Source organism: Amblyomma mixtum, chromosome 8 (genome assembly GCF_055824585.1).
Source record: "Amblyomma mixtum isolate Tamu chromosome 8, ASM5582458v1, whole genome shotgun sequence".
In the NCBI taxonomy this organism is placed as follows: domain Eukaryota; kingdom Metazoa; phylum Arthropoda; class Arachnida; order Ixodida; family Ixodidae; genus Amblyomma; species Amblyomma mixtum.
The window spans coordinates 87,125,752-87,139,790 of record NC_143019.1 but is presented as its reverse complement, the minus strand read 5'-3'; the positions used below and the strand labels follow the sequence as shown (position 1 = coordinate 87,139,790).

Sequence of the window (14,039 nt, the reverse complement as noted above, 5' to 3'; positions counted from 1 at the left end):
TTGCATTGGGAAGCAAGAAGAGCACTGTCACCGCACTCAAGGAAGACTGCACATGGTGCGCCGCACAGTTATCCAGCACGAGCAGGGCCTTCCTGTTTTTTCGTGCCATGTCGCGGTCGAACTCGGCAAGCCATCCGCAAAGGAGCGCCGGGGGACGATTTGTGCGCTCTGTGTTCGCGTCGTGTCAGGGGAACACAAAGTGCGCGAAATTCGCCTGCCGCGGGTTCACAGTCGAGCGAAACCGCGCCAAACACCGCCGGCTTGGTCAACTACGGGGGCCCGACAGCTTCGCGTTCGCTCTAACCGAGTGTTGAGGCCACAACAATGTGAGACACTGTGCCATTGCCCCAATATATATTTTGACGGTAGCACCGCCCTCGTTCGTACTAAGCGAGCGTTCGTTATATCTGCGGCTGTTATAAGTGGGCTCGACTGTATATATATATATATATATATATCGGAAGGGGATGAGGGGCTCGTTATAAATATGACAGAAGCCAACAGCCACAGAAACCAAGGGGCACAGGGGATTTTTTTTTAAGTTATTTATTTTGTGGTGTTGATCAATTTACAATATTACTGAATATGTTATCGTTTAAAGATAACTGATTAGAAAAGCAGAAGAAAAAACAACCACCTGCCGCCGGTGGGATCCGAACCCACGACCTCCGAATTACGCGTCCGGTGCTCTACCTCTGAGCTACGGCGACGGCTGTCAATTCTTCTGCTTTCGGGGGTAGTAATGTTTACAAGTAATCTAACCTTGAGAGTGTTCATCAGCGCCACCCACGTTCACAAGCGGCGGACGTAGAACGTCCTGAGTTACCGCAGGTGTGACGTAGAACGTCATCGAACGGAGAGGGTGGAAGCTGCGTGAGAACCCTCTTATGCTTCCTAAGGCGTCAAGGCTGCCAGAATCGAGGCCCTCGCTAAGCAATTAAGCAAACAAGGGAAGGGGATGAGGGGCTCGTTATAAATATGACAGAAGCCAACAGCCACAGAAACCAAGGGGCACAGGGGATTTTTTTTAAGTTATTTATTTTGTGGTGTTGATCAATTTACAATATTACTGAATATGTTATCGTTTAAAGATAACTGATTAGAAAAGCAGAAGAAAAAACAACCACCTGCCGCCGCTTGTGAACGTGGGTGGCGCTGATGAACACTCTCAAGGTTAGGTTACTTGTAAACATTACTACCCCCGAAAGCAGAAGAATTGACAGCCGTCGCCGTAGCTCAGAGGTAGAGCACCGGACGCGTAATTCGGAGGTCGGGGGTTCGGATCCCACCGGCGGCAGGTGGTTGTTTTTTCTTCTGCTTTTCTAATCAGTTATCTTTAAACGATAACATATTCAGTAATATTGTAAATTGATCAACACCACAAAATAAATAACTTAAAAAAAATCCCCTGTGCCCCTTGGTTTCTGTGGCTGTTGGCTTCTGTCATATATATATATATATATATATATATATATATATATATATATATATATATATATATATATATATAAAACTATTTACAGAGCACACAGGTAGGCCCACGTGGCACAAACATGATATTGGCCAAGACACAGGCGGCAACTGATAGGTGCACAAAATCTATCCTGCTGCGTGTCAATCGCTCCATCACGTTCCCATGCTTCTTCTTCAAGGCGTACAACATGGGCACAGTCCCGCGACCAATTCTCTTTTGTAACGCGGGAGACCCCTTCGTGAACGAGTTTCTCGACTGCGGACAGAGTGAACGTGGTGTTGTTGGCAGCGACGTAGCCTTTCACTTGACTCCACACCAGTTCAATTGGGTTTAATTCACAGTGATAAGGAGGCAGCCGTACTACGTCGTGGCCAGCACTCTTTGCCAGGTGGTGGTGGTGGAAAACATTTATGTACAGGTATAATACAGGAGGTTATGCATGAGCTGACCCAGAGGGGGCCAGCCCTTACAAATACTAGGTGGAGGTCCCTAGTTCGGGACCCCAGTGGCATCGGCCGCCGCCCAGGCTCGCGCGACCAAGGCCCGTTGGGCCTGCAGGTCAGAGCAGCCGAGCAGGGTCGCCTCCCAGTCCTCCCGGGTTGGGTTGGGGTGAGGGGGGATAGCAGGGTTGGAGGGGCAGGCCCACACCATGTGGTAGATGTCCGAAGACTTCTCCGCACAGTGCGGACAGCTGCCCGAGAAAGAAGGGTCGAAGTGTTTCAGAGCTGCCGGGCACAGCAAAGTATTAGTATACAGGCGGAGCAGCTAGAAGCCGCTCCTCCGCCTTTGACAGACCTTTACACGGGCGGGGATAAAGACCATGGCCAGATTGATAGAGTAAAACGATGTCTTTGAAGGTGTAAGCTGGAATAAATTCGAGTTCCTGATCGTCAGGGTCGGAGGGGAATGTCCGGTGAGAGAGCGCGCGGGCGGCGGCGTCAGCTGCCTCATTTCCCTCAAGGCCCATGTGAGCGGGAGCCCAAACGATACGCCGGTGCGCGGGGTCACCGGTGTAGACGCTGTTTTGAAGAATGCGGTAGGCTAGATACGGTACCCAGCCCTGCTCGACGTTCCGACATGCCCCTCGCGAGTCGGAAATAATTGTTTTTGAATTGGAATCAGATGCAGCCAACGCAATGGCGACCTCCTCCGCGTGTGTTATGTCACGGGCTCGGAAAGTAAGGCCGTTCACTGTTTTGGATTGGTGGATGACTGCGGCTGTGTACCATCCCCCATGGTGGGGGCCTCAGGCATCCACGTAGAATACGCCGGGTTTCGATCCATAGTGGCGGGCCAGGGCTTCCGCCCGCGCCAGGCGCCGGCCATTATGGTCCTCACGGTTCATGTTCGCGGGAAGAGGGCGCACGTGGAGGGCGCATCTCCACTGGGATGGAATAAGTACGCGCTCTTCCATGAGAGTGGTATGTTGGATGTGTAGCCGGGCAAGGAGGCGGCGACCCGACGATGTCTTCGAGAGACGTGTGTATTGGTTAGTCAAGTGGGCTTCCCGGAGCTCCCGAAATGTGTTCACCATGCCTAGGCCCAGGAGGCGCTTGTTGGAGGTGGTCACGGGGAGGCCTAGAGCCCGCTTAATAATTTTGCGGAGGATGACTTCGAGTGAATCCTCGTCTTGCTTCCGCAGGTGGAGGTATGGAGTCGAATATAGAATTCGACTGGTTACAAATGCATGCGCCAGCCGCAAGGCGTCCTTACATCGTAACCCCCCGCGCTTGTTAGAAACCCGGCGGACCAAGCGGCCCACCTGGTCCCCCACCTGACGGAGTTTGGCCAATGTTGTTTCTGACCGTCTGTCTTGATGTATAAAGAGCCCCAGTACCCGGACTTCGATATTTTCAGGGATTGGACCTGTCTCAAGAGACAATGAAATTTTGGCTGTGCACTTTGGTGAGGGGCGTATGTGCACAAATTCAGACTTTTGGGTGGAGCATTGGAGGCCGCAGCGGCGAGCATAACGGTCCACTATGGTCGCCGCCTCCTGCAGGTTAGCCTCAATGTCTGCAAGGGAACCGTGCGTGGCCCACAGGGTGATGTCATCAGCATACAGCGCATGCTGCACACCGGCGACAGCATCCAGCTAGGCCGGTAGGCGCATCATAGCCAAATTGAATAAGAGAGGAGAGAGCACCGCGCCCTGGGGTGTACCCCTGGTTCCTAAATGAAAAGGGCCATGTTCTTTATCCTGGATCCGAATGTAAGATTGTCTGTCGGTTAAAAATTGCCGAATGTATTGAAAGGCATTTCTGCCGCAGTTAGTTTGAGAGAGGTGGTGTCGGATGCACCCTTCAAATCCAAGGCGAGTACGACCTTGTCATTATGAGGGCATTCCACGGGGTCGAGGACAGCCCGATTGAGTTGTAGCAGGACATCTTGTGCAGATCTCTGTGGGCGAAATCCGAACATGGTGTCTGCGAAAAGGTGTTTGGATTCCATGAACTCGGACAACCTGTCACGTACCATCGTCTCCATGAGTTTGCCTACACAGGAAGTCAGAGAGATCGGGCGGAGGTTGTCCGTGTTGATGGCCTTGCCAGCTTTAGGAATGAAGGTGACCAGGGCGGTCTTCCACTCGATGGGTAGTGGCACTTCCCCAAGCCAGATTGAGTTAATGTAATTCAATAAAGACATGTATGCTGGGTCGGGGAGGTTGGCTAACAATTTGACTGTAATTTTGTCCCGACCCGGAGCGGTGCCGCGTTTCATTTTTTCCAGGGCCGCCTTCAGGTCGTGGAGCTGGAACGGTTGATCCAGCTCAACGTTCTCAGAACCTGCATAAGAGTACGCCGGCCCGCGGGAGTCCTGGGTGGTGCACAAGTACTGGTCCCGGAGCTTGTGCGCCAATTGATTTGTGTTGCCCTGAAAGCTGTGTATTGCTCTTTGGAGGTGTTTTTGAGTTTCCGTGCGTGTTTGCGTTGGGTCAATTAGGGCGCGAAAGAGTCGCCACGTGTTCCGGCTGGACATTTGCCGCGCGTCCGTATTGCATCGGGCCACCCAGTTGGAGTCGGCGAGTTGGGCCGCATACTCAGCCGCTCGTTGAGTGAGCTCGGCGATGCGAGCTTTAAGTTTCCGGTTGTGCTTTTGCCGGCGCCACCGACGGACGAGGCAATGCCGGGCCTCCCAGAGATGGAGCAGGTGGTTGTCCACATCCGAGACCGCCTCTGAGAGCTGAATTTGAGTTTCGGAGGAGCGAAGGCCAGAGACCAATTGTTGTGACCAAGACTGGTAGCCCTGCTCATGTATGGGTGTGACAATGTTATAATTCTGCCTGAACTTGGTCCAATCTGGGAGTCGGGCTTGTGTTGTTGGTCGCGCGAAAGGAAGGGTCCTAATCGTAGTATTCAGGAGGCAGTGGTCGCTGCCGAGGGTTTCCTCGGTGTTGACCCAGTCTGCATATTGAATGTTGCGGGTGAAGGTCAAGTCCGGACATGTATCCCTAGTCACGGAGTTGCCTATACGAGTTGGGTGGACTGGGTCAGTGTGAAGAGTGAGGCCCAGCGTTGACGCAAGCTCCGCCAACTTGCGTCCCCGCTTCTCTTCACGGCAGTAACCCCACATCCGAGCGGGAGCGTTGAAATCGCCCACAATCAGGAGGGGGTCTCGACCCGCAACTCTCAGTGCGCGGCTAAAGAGGTCCGCAAATGATACATTCGGCAATTTCGGATTGCAGTATACATTGAGTATGTGTAGCGGTGGGTCCTGTTTGCGGAGTGGGAGGAGGGTCACCATTACATAGGAGTATTCAAGTTGAATGTCTAAGTCGACCTGGTTGGCTGTATAATTTCTATGGACTAATAGACAAGACGAGGGGTCCTGCTGGAACGTCGTATAATTTGTTAGTACGGCGCCTTTCCCTGGCTCTTGGAGGGCAACTACGGCAGGCAAATGCTGAAAGGTTGAAAGGAAAAGTCGGAGGTCGGCCCGCTTGGAACGGGACCGGAGCCCCCGACAGTTCCATTGAGTAATCGTAATGCGGGAAGCCGATTTGGAAAGAGGGGAGCGCCTACACCGGTGGTGTCCCGCCATGCTCAGATTTAGAGGTGAGAGGTGGAAGTGAGGTTGCCCCCGAGCCAGATACCAGGGGCTGAAGCTCAGCAACTGGAAGGGGGCAGCTATCTTCGTCATCGTCAAGGTCATTTACTCGGCGGGACAATCTGGAGGGCCGACCAGATACGTCCTTAAGAGGACCGGTTCTTCGAGAAAGGCGGGTGTTAGTCGCGACGTGTTGAGCGATCATAGAGGGGATGGCCTCCATGACTCTAGCGATGAGGCGTTCCATCGCAGTTTCCAACAGGGTGTCAAATTTGGCATTAAGACGGGCTTCGAGTTCCGCAAGGGAAGGTTCCAGAGCCGGCGCCACCGCCGTCTCGCCGTCCATAGCGTCCGTGTCGGGGGTACTAGGGGGAGGGGGAGTTGTTTTAGCTTCTAAGGCTTCGATTTTGGCAAGTAGCATCTCGTTTTGTGCCCGGAGAGAAGCTACAAGGTTGTGGAGCTCAGCGTCAGCCGCCGAGCGAGGGGGAGGGGAGAGGGGGTGGGAGGAGGAGGGAACCCTGCCTGAACCGCTCACCTGTTTGCCATTTTTGACAGCGTTGGCCCAGGAACCGGCCGCGCCACTCTTGTCTTGGGAGCGGGCTTGCTTCTCCTGGCCGCCGTGTGGGGGCGGGGGTGGCACTTGACAGCCCTTGACGTCCTTCCCGCTGGTAGTCGTCTGTCGTTTTGAAGCGTCGCTGCCGACGCTACCAGGGTGATGTGGCTGCCTGCCCGTCACGCTGGATTTCCCGCCCTTAGGGGCGGCTGGCTTGGTATGCCGATATTTAGCACTGCAGTCCCGCGAGTTCGTGGCATGGCCACCACCACAAACCGCACATTTTGGCATACACTGGTGAGGGGCCCGCACCCCCTCTTTTATGGGTGCCTGCGATCCACACAGGCCACACTTGTCTTGTGTTGGGTTGGGACAAGAGTCCGCCCGATGGCCGACAGTTCCACACAAACTGCAGGCCGGAATAGTGCGCAAATATTGGTGCACTGTGACAATCTCAGAATTGTAGTGTACGTACCGAGGCCTCACCGTGCCGGCAAAAGTGAGCCGAGCCTTGTTTGAGGAGCCGAATTTTCGGATATCGAGTAAAGTGCCGCTCCTCCACTGCACGCAAGGTTGGAGAGACTCAGACGTCTCTTCGTTGGCCACCGTAATGACCCCATAGCAGACGTCCGCTTCGTGTTCTTTGAGATGGCCGGCGAGAGGCACATCTCCTTTGGTCGATTTGATAGAAAAGTCGCCTAGCAGACGGTCTGCGACGTGAGCGTTCCGGGTGCTGGCGAGGATCAAATTTTGTTCCTTGCTTAAAAGGAGGCTCAACTCGGCTGCCTGAGGCGTCCCGAGGAAAGCGCCGAACGCGGCACCGAGCTCGCCGTGTTGAAAGGCGTCCCGGATGGCGAACGATTTCCGGGGCTTGATCACGATGACAAAGTCGTCCTTTTGAAACTTTGGTAAAGGCTTGGGCCTCCACTTCGTAACTGGGTTGCGGCCCTTACGGCCGGAGTCCTTCGCCGCTTGCGAGGCGGGAGCTTGGCGGGTAGCATTTTCGGCGGTTGCCGAGGCGTCCGCCGCTATTTTGGCCTCTCGTCTGGAGCGACGCTCAAGTAGACGGAGGAGAGATTCATTGCGGATCGGGTCCGCGGGTGCCGATTTGGGTTCCGCAGCAAGGGCGTCCGCAGAATTTTTTGCAGGGGGGGGGGGGCCCCATTGGTTGTTGGCGCCGGAGGGAGGGGGGGTATGTTCGTAGCAAAAAGGCACTATTTGCGGAGTAAATTTATTTGTTTATATACAAATAAAATAAATAAGTAAAATACACACATGAAAGAAAAATTACAAACAGCAAATTAAAGCGAGGCTAGGAGAGATACATTGGAGTTTATCAACGAAGAAACAATTAAAATTAATAAAAATGCAAAAAGATACTATCACTTCGTGGAGAAGAGTGCTCAGTCTTGCTGCATACGGGTTCTCGACACACCCGGATTGATGACCAGCACACAGCACAATATGTTCACAAACACGCAACGACAGTCACTCAGTCAGTCTTCCTTGAACAGAAACTGTAGACGCCTCGGATTTTTCTGGGCGAATTGCGTGATGACACTGGTGATAAATTCATTTCTGTGCTTCATTACACGCTCTCGGTGCACACTCATCATACAAAGGCCGTCCAGTCTGTCGTTTGTCATCGTTGAGCGTAGCCACGTTTTCACTCTCCTCATTGTACTGAAGGAGCGTTCGACCGTACAGGTAGTAACTGGCAAAGCCAGAGCCACCTCAATGGCTTTTGCAACACCAGGGAAGAATGTCTTGGCCTGGTGTAGAAGCTCGCAGTAAGTTATTTCTGATGGGTCCCCAGTTTTGTTGCACCACATCTCGTACCAAGAGATGGCCTCTTCCTTGAAGTTGTCGATGCCGTAAAAGCACTGGAGTTCTTCGGCGAGAACAGCGAACTCAACACGGCTCAAGTGCTTCATTTTTGATGGATGCAGCTGGAGAAGTTTGAAGCTCCTCTCATTGCTTTCAGAAAAGCGCCGAGCTAAAGAAGCAGTGAGGGAGTCCAAGTACGGCACATATATTGCCACACGGTAGTATTCCTCTGGCGACTGAATCCCGTAGTTGTCTCGGTGGGCCTGACGAGAGACTTGTCTTGGTACAGATATCACCACATTTAAGTGATTGGCTGCCTCCCTTGCTGCATTCATGATGTTAGAGAACTCCTCTACAGCGTTTGTCCGGTGGCCGCGAAAAATACGTTGTAGCTCAGTGATGTGGCCATGCACAGAATGGAAGTCCATGGATACACCTTGCAGAATGTTCGTAGCTGGTTCGAGCCGAGCGCTGTACTTCGCTACAATATGCAAGCAGACGATGAAAGATGAGCTTTTTGTTGCGCAGTAGAGGATGTGAGCTCGTTGTCTAGTTGCAGCGTTCGAGCATGATTCCGTGGACGCGAGCTGCTCGAGTGCTTCGACTATGGCCACGTAATGCTGAGAGAAGATCCTAATAGACTTGTACTTTGCAGACCATCTTGTCTCACACAGCATCGGAATGTTGGGCACCAATTTTCTCCGGAGCACGCTCTCGCGGAAGAAGTTTATGGTTTGTTTGATTATCCCAATTGTGTTTCGAATTTCAGAGACGTCGTTTAAATCGTTGATGACGAGATTTAGTTTGTGACTTGCACAGTGGAAAAATAGTGCCTTCGGGAACTGTTTTTGTATAATTTTGTTCACTCCAGCTTCTTTTCCAGCCATTGTAGAGCATCCATCGTACCCCTGTCCAACGAGGTTCGAAAGAATCAGTCCGACATTCGTCAAAAGCTTCAAGATTGCCGCGGCGATGCAAGCGGAGTTTAATTGCTCCAGCTCTACAAATCCCAAAAACTGCTCTCGAACGCACACTTCGACTTCCGCCTTGTCAATAAAGCGAACGCCTATAGACATCTGCTCTTTTCCTGAAATATCTGCAGTTTCGTCAGCAAGAACGGAAAAAGCAAACGCTTTGTTAGTTTCGGTAACTATCTGCTCTCTCAGGATGTCGCCACAGATTGTGATGATCTCGTTCTGGACGCGGACAGAAGTGTACTTGGCATTGCCAGCAGAAAAAGCGAAGTGCTCCTGAAGTAGAGTATCTCCAGCTTCTACACGAAAGTCAAGCAGATCATTGAAGACTCCACTATCGGACTGCTTGCCGCGAATCGGCAAGTCATGCGTCGCGCAAAAGACAATGGTGGAAACTATTGGAAATAGTTTCTCACGGTTCCTTTCAACTTGCGCGTGCAGTGCTCTGTTCAGCTGCTGTACAACGGGTAGCTGCTTGCCTTTCATCACATCCATAAAGTTCTGTAAGGCCGTCATTGCCTCCTGGTGCCATTGGGATTTTACGTGATCCCTGCACGCCTCGTGCATTTTTCTGTAGTTACTGAAAGCGCGCACGATAAAACTACCTTGAGTACCCCGGTGAACACGCGGAGGAAAAATGACGCAAAAACGACAAAAGGCGCCTTTCGCTGTCGCTGAGTACGCAAGCCAGGGGGCGTAATCTCCCAGCCACTGATGTCGAAAAGGCCTCTTTCCAGGTGTTACATCCTTCTTAAAATCATATGTGACATTTGGCGACCATGGCTTAGTAAGAAGACGTAACTTCAAAAAGTCCGGTATGCCAGTGAGTTTAGCTTTGCCTAGAAACTCTCCTAAGTCATATTCTTGAGGCAAGTTATTTGTTTTCTTGATGTTGTCTCCGGACTTCGATCCCAAGCAAGGAGAAAGGGAATCGTTTGGGCTTACTGCGTGACCGGAGCTCGCTGGTGGAGTTCCTTCCATGGAGACGACGACGCCGGCTACTGTCCGGTGATGAAAGGTTGCATCGCTCTGGTCAAATCCGGACTTGAATCCCAAGAAAGGAGAAATGGAATCATCTCGGCCTGCTGCATCACCTGAACTCACTGTTGACAGAGTCCCTTCCATGGAGTCGACGACATCAGCTACTGTCCGGTGATAAAAGCTTGCATCACTCTGTTCAAATGCTACACCGTTGTCACATGTCACACCAGAATCTGCAGGGGCGCATTTGGATAATGCTTCGTCAGACAACCGCTGACGCTTGAAGAAGCGTCGAATATCCATCATTCGGGACCGCGCGAGACAAAGCTGGCTATGGAGTTCCTCGGGGTTGATAGTGTTAAAAATATATACACATTGATTGGAAAAACGGTTGAATGCGTACGTTGAAAACAAAAAATGACTATGTATGCAGCGAAAACTTATTTACAAGATAAATGCACGCTCGCAGCTTCATACACCTCGCTCCATCTTGCTCGTGCAACCGCACAGTCGAGTATTTGCACACACACTACTCGCCGCTCGTCGTTTTCTCGTCCGCTGTCTTGGTTGTTCTCAGCTTCGTTGACAACCGGCCACTAAAAACACCGAAGCACAAACAAAGAGGCGCGCACACGCAAGGAACGCCGCGCGACTTCCGAGGGGAAGGGACACTCGCCACTCCGGTCGGAAAATTTGTTTTGTGTGTTTTTATGAGGTTCAGAGCCCCAAAACGACTCAGGCTATGAGGGACGGACGGTCTCTTTACCATGCACTGACATCGCACAGTACATGGGCGCTGTTGGGATTTGAGGCCCAGCCAGAGGTGACAGGCGAGCCAGGCAGGCGCCATCGGGCTGCCTTGACCAAAGGCGCTGGTTTCCGGAGAAGACGCAAGGAACGCTGGTGTGGGGGCGCCTCTGGAGACTGCGTCGCCGTGAACAAAAGCAGCTAATCCCCTTTGCCAAAAATTCTGAAAGCGGCGCTTGTACCGAACTGCGCTCTCCCGTGGATCGGAGGAGACAGCGAGCGGCGGCGGCGCCAACTCATCGCCCGCTTGCCCCTGAGCAGTCCGACAAAGCGGGGATGGACACGGCTGATTTGTCCCTCCCTCCTGAAGAATTCATCGGTGGTCGGGGTGTGCACTGTCTGTCTCCGTGTCGCTATCTCTCTAGAGATCAAAGAAACAGGCACACATCTCAAGACGGCTCGAAACACATGCTCGCCGGTGCCGCTGTATGTCTGCAACGACGCGTCCCCGGACGCGGCACTTTGCAGATGTGACCCAAAGCGTGGAAGCAGGGCCGCTTTTACTCTTTTGGCTGAGCGCACCGCCGCCCCTGACGTGCGGCCATCACTCACGGTTCGAGTGAGTGATTTTCCAGGGGGGTGCAGCCGCCCCCCCTTGCCCCCCCCTCCGGACGCCCATGTTCCGCAGTGACGGGAACGGTCGACCAAGACATGGCGTCCGGGTCATAACCGCGTTGAACGGGCGTTTCCGTCATCTTGCAGAAAGCAGGAGCTCCCTCGCAGCCGAACGCCGGCGCAGCCGTTAGGCTTATCGTCGGCACCGGAGGCGGGAAGGAAAACCCGCTTTAAAATTTGAAAAACTGGGCCCACCTGAATGAAATTGGTGTCCACGGATGCCGATCAGCTTGCCGAATCCAAAGTGAGCAAAATTGATGAGGTCCGACGACTTGAGTCGTGGCTCCTGTCAAAAAATGACGGAGCCGAAGCGCCACACGTCTGACAGACGCGATACGCTGCCGCGTTCCCTCTTTGCCAGAGCATCAATGCGGTACCCAGAATATCGATGTTTGTGTTGGTTCACAACCTGCAGCAGCTCCGCCTTTAGTTGGTCGCCCGAAAACGGAATGTTTTTTTCTGTCAACCATGACTCAATATCACCTTTTCGAGTACGCGAAGTTGGTACTTTTTCGAGTTGCACACTGTGGTACGGAGCGTTATCCATCACTATTACACTGTTTTGATCAATGTTGGACAGTAATTGTTCCATGAACCACTTTTCGAATCGAGCACCATCCATTTCGGTGTGGTAATCGGCAGTTCATTTGGTAGCACGAAAGATCAGGCACGCGTTTTCAACGAATCCATTCTCACTGCCGGCGTGCACCATGATCAGTCTGCCGCCTTTGCCGCTTGGTGCACGAAGTCCAGTTGTTAGGCCTTGGCGAAAGGCATCTTCCCTTGACGCCGCTGTAGTGTCTGTCCAAATTTTCTCTTTAACGTGGCCTGCATTAACCCAGGTCTCATCAAGGTAATAAATGGTCCTGCAAAAAGGGAAGGTGAATTTATGTGGCGCGCGGTTTTGTGCTCTCATTGCAAGATGAAAGCCAAATAAAAAAAAAAGCAATGAGCCCAAAGTGACTCTGACGCACTCTTCGATTTATGAGGGGCAGCGGTTGAAAGAAAGGACACCAAACTAACCACATCCGAACAAATAACCAGCAACGAAGATTGGGCGGCTTCCATTCTCGACCTTAAAGAAAAGCTCACAAAGTCTCTTGCCACCACGGAGGACCACCGAGCTGTTGACAACCAGCTCCTACACCTTTGGGAAGCAAGACGTAGTCTTATAAAACGGTGGAAAAAACAAAGACACAATCGGAAACTAAGACTTCGAATAGCCAAGCTTACTATTCAAGCAGACCAATACGCATGGGACCTCGCTCGCACCAATTGGCTAACGAATTGCGAATCCCTCAAAGGCCGCCTAGACACCAAGGCTACATGGAACCTTCTGCGATGCCTAATTGACCCTCCGAAAGCGAAGAGTGAACAACACAGAAATTTGCATCGAGCCCTACACAGCTTTCAAGGCACGGATCATGAACTCGTGGATGAACTCACGCGTCGCTATATCTGCACCGCGCGAGCCCCACACCCCTACAATAAGGAGTACCGTGGAGAGCCGAACGAAGACCTAGACAGAGATTTCACTTCAGAGGAAATCATTGCAGCACTAGCAGATATGCGCCGAGGCACAGCCCCGGGACAAGACAAAATTACTGTCGGACTTCTCGCCAACCTCGGCACGGAGGCTCTGCAGGAACTCACGGATTACATAAACGAATGTTGGCGTACCGGCACCATTCCACAAGCATGGAAAACAGCCAATGTACACTTTATTCCCAAACCCGGCAAGAAAATCAGCATCGAAAACCTGCGCCCCATATCCCTCACGTCGTGCGCAGGCAAACTCATGGAAAAGGCAGTCCACACGCGTCTCTCCAATTATCTTGAGGACAATGAGCTACTGCCACACACGATGTTTGGATTCCGGGCACACTTGTCCACCCATGATGTGCTTCTGCAAATCAAACGCGAAGTCATTGATCCCGCACGCACAAACAGTAACCGAGCGCTAGACCTCAAGGGAGCGTTTGACAATGTCAAACACTCCACAATCCTCAACAACATCCACAGCATGAACTGCGGACAGCGAGTCTGCACGTACATCTGCGATTTCCTTACGGACAGAACCGTCAACATCAGCACCGGCTCAAAACACACAACGCAAGTGAAGATGGGCACGAGAGGCACTCCGCAAGGGGCAGTACTATCCCCACTTCTCTTCAACATTACACTCCTAAATCTCCCACCTCTTCTCAATCAGGTACAGGGTTATACGCCACGCCCTGTACGCTGATGATATAACCATCTGGACAACCACGGGAAGTATGGGAATGATTGAAGAACAACTACAAACCGCGGCGACAACAGTTCAAAATTATGCCCGGGCGTGTGGACTAACGTGCTCACCCGAAAAATCCGAACTCATAGTCTTCCGTCAACGCAAGAATCAAGACACCATCAATATCCGCGTAGACAACTCACCCATCAATGAAGTTCAGACCCTGAGGATACTGGGTCTGTACATAAATAACAACGGCAACAACCTTCTTGCCCTCCCACACACGAGGTTAATGAGATGGGTCTCAAGTTGTCCGTAGTCATGGTAAAGCCGTGACTACGGACAACTTGAGACCCATCTCATTAACCTCGTGTGTGGGAAAGCTCATGGAGACGATGGTTCGGGATCGCCTCTCTCCATACATGGAGGGTAAGGGCCTCTTTGCAGACACTATGTTCGGGTTCCGCCCGCACATGTCTGCACAGGATGTCCTACTCCAACTACACAGGGACATAATACGACCCACAGCCA

General features: G+C 52.2%; 1 pseudogene across 1 annotated transcript in view; it reads right to left on the bottom strand.

The window, feature by feature from the left end:
- The window catches only part of LOC149333377 (uncharacterized), a 30,179-nt pseudogene extending 17,477 nt beyond the window's left edge, over positions 1 to 12,702 (bottom strand). Inside the window, exon 1 of the transcript XR_016285301.1 lies at positions 11,474 to 12,702. The product of XR_016285301.1 is annotated as an uncharacterized LOC149333377 (transcript). The remainder of the gene's footprint in view (positions 1 to 11,473) is intronic.
- Positions 12,703 to 14,039: the final 1,337 nt, after the last annotated feature.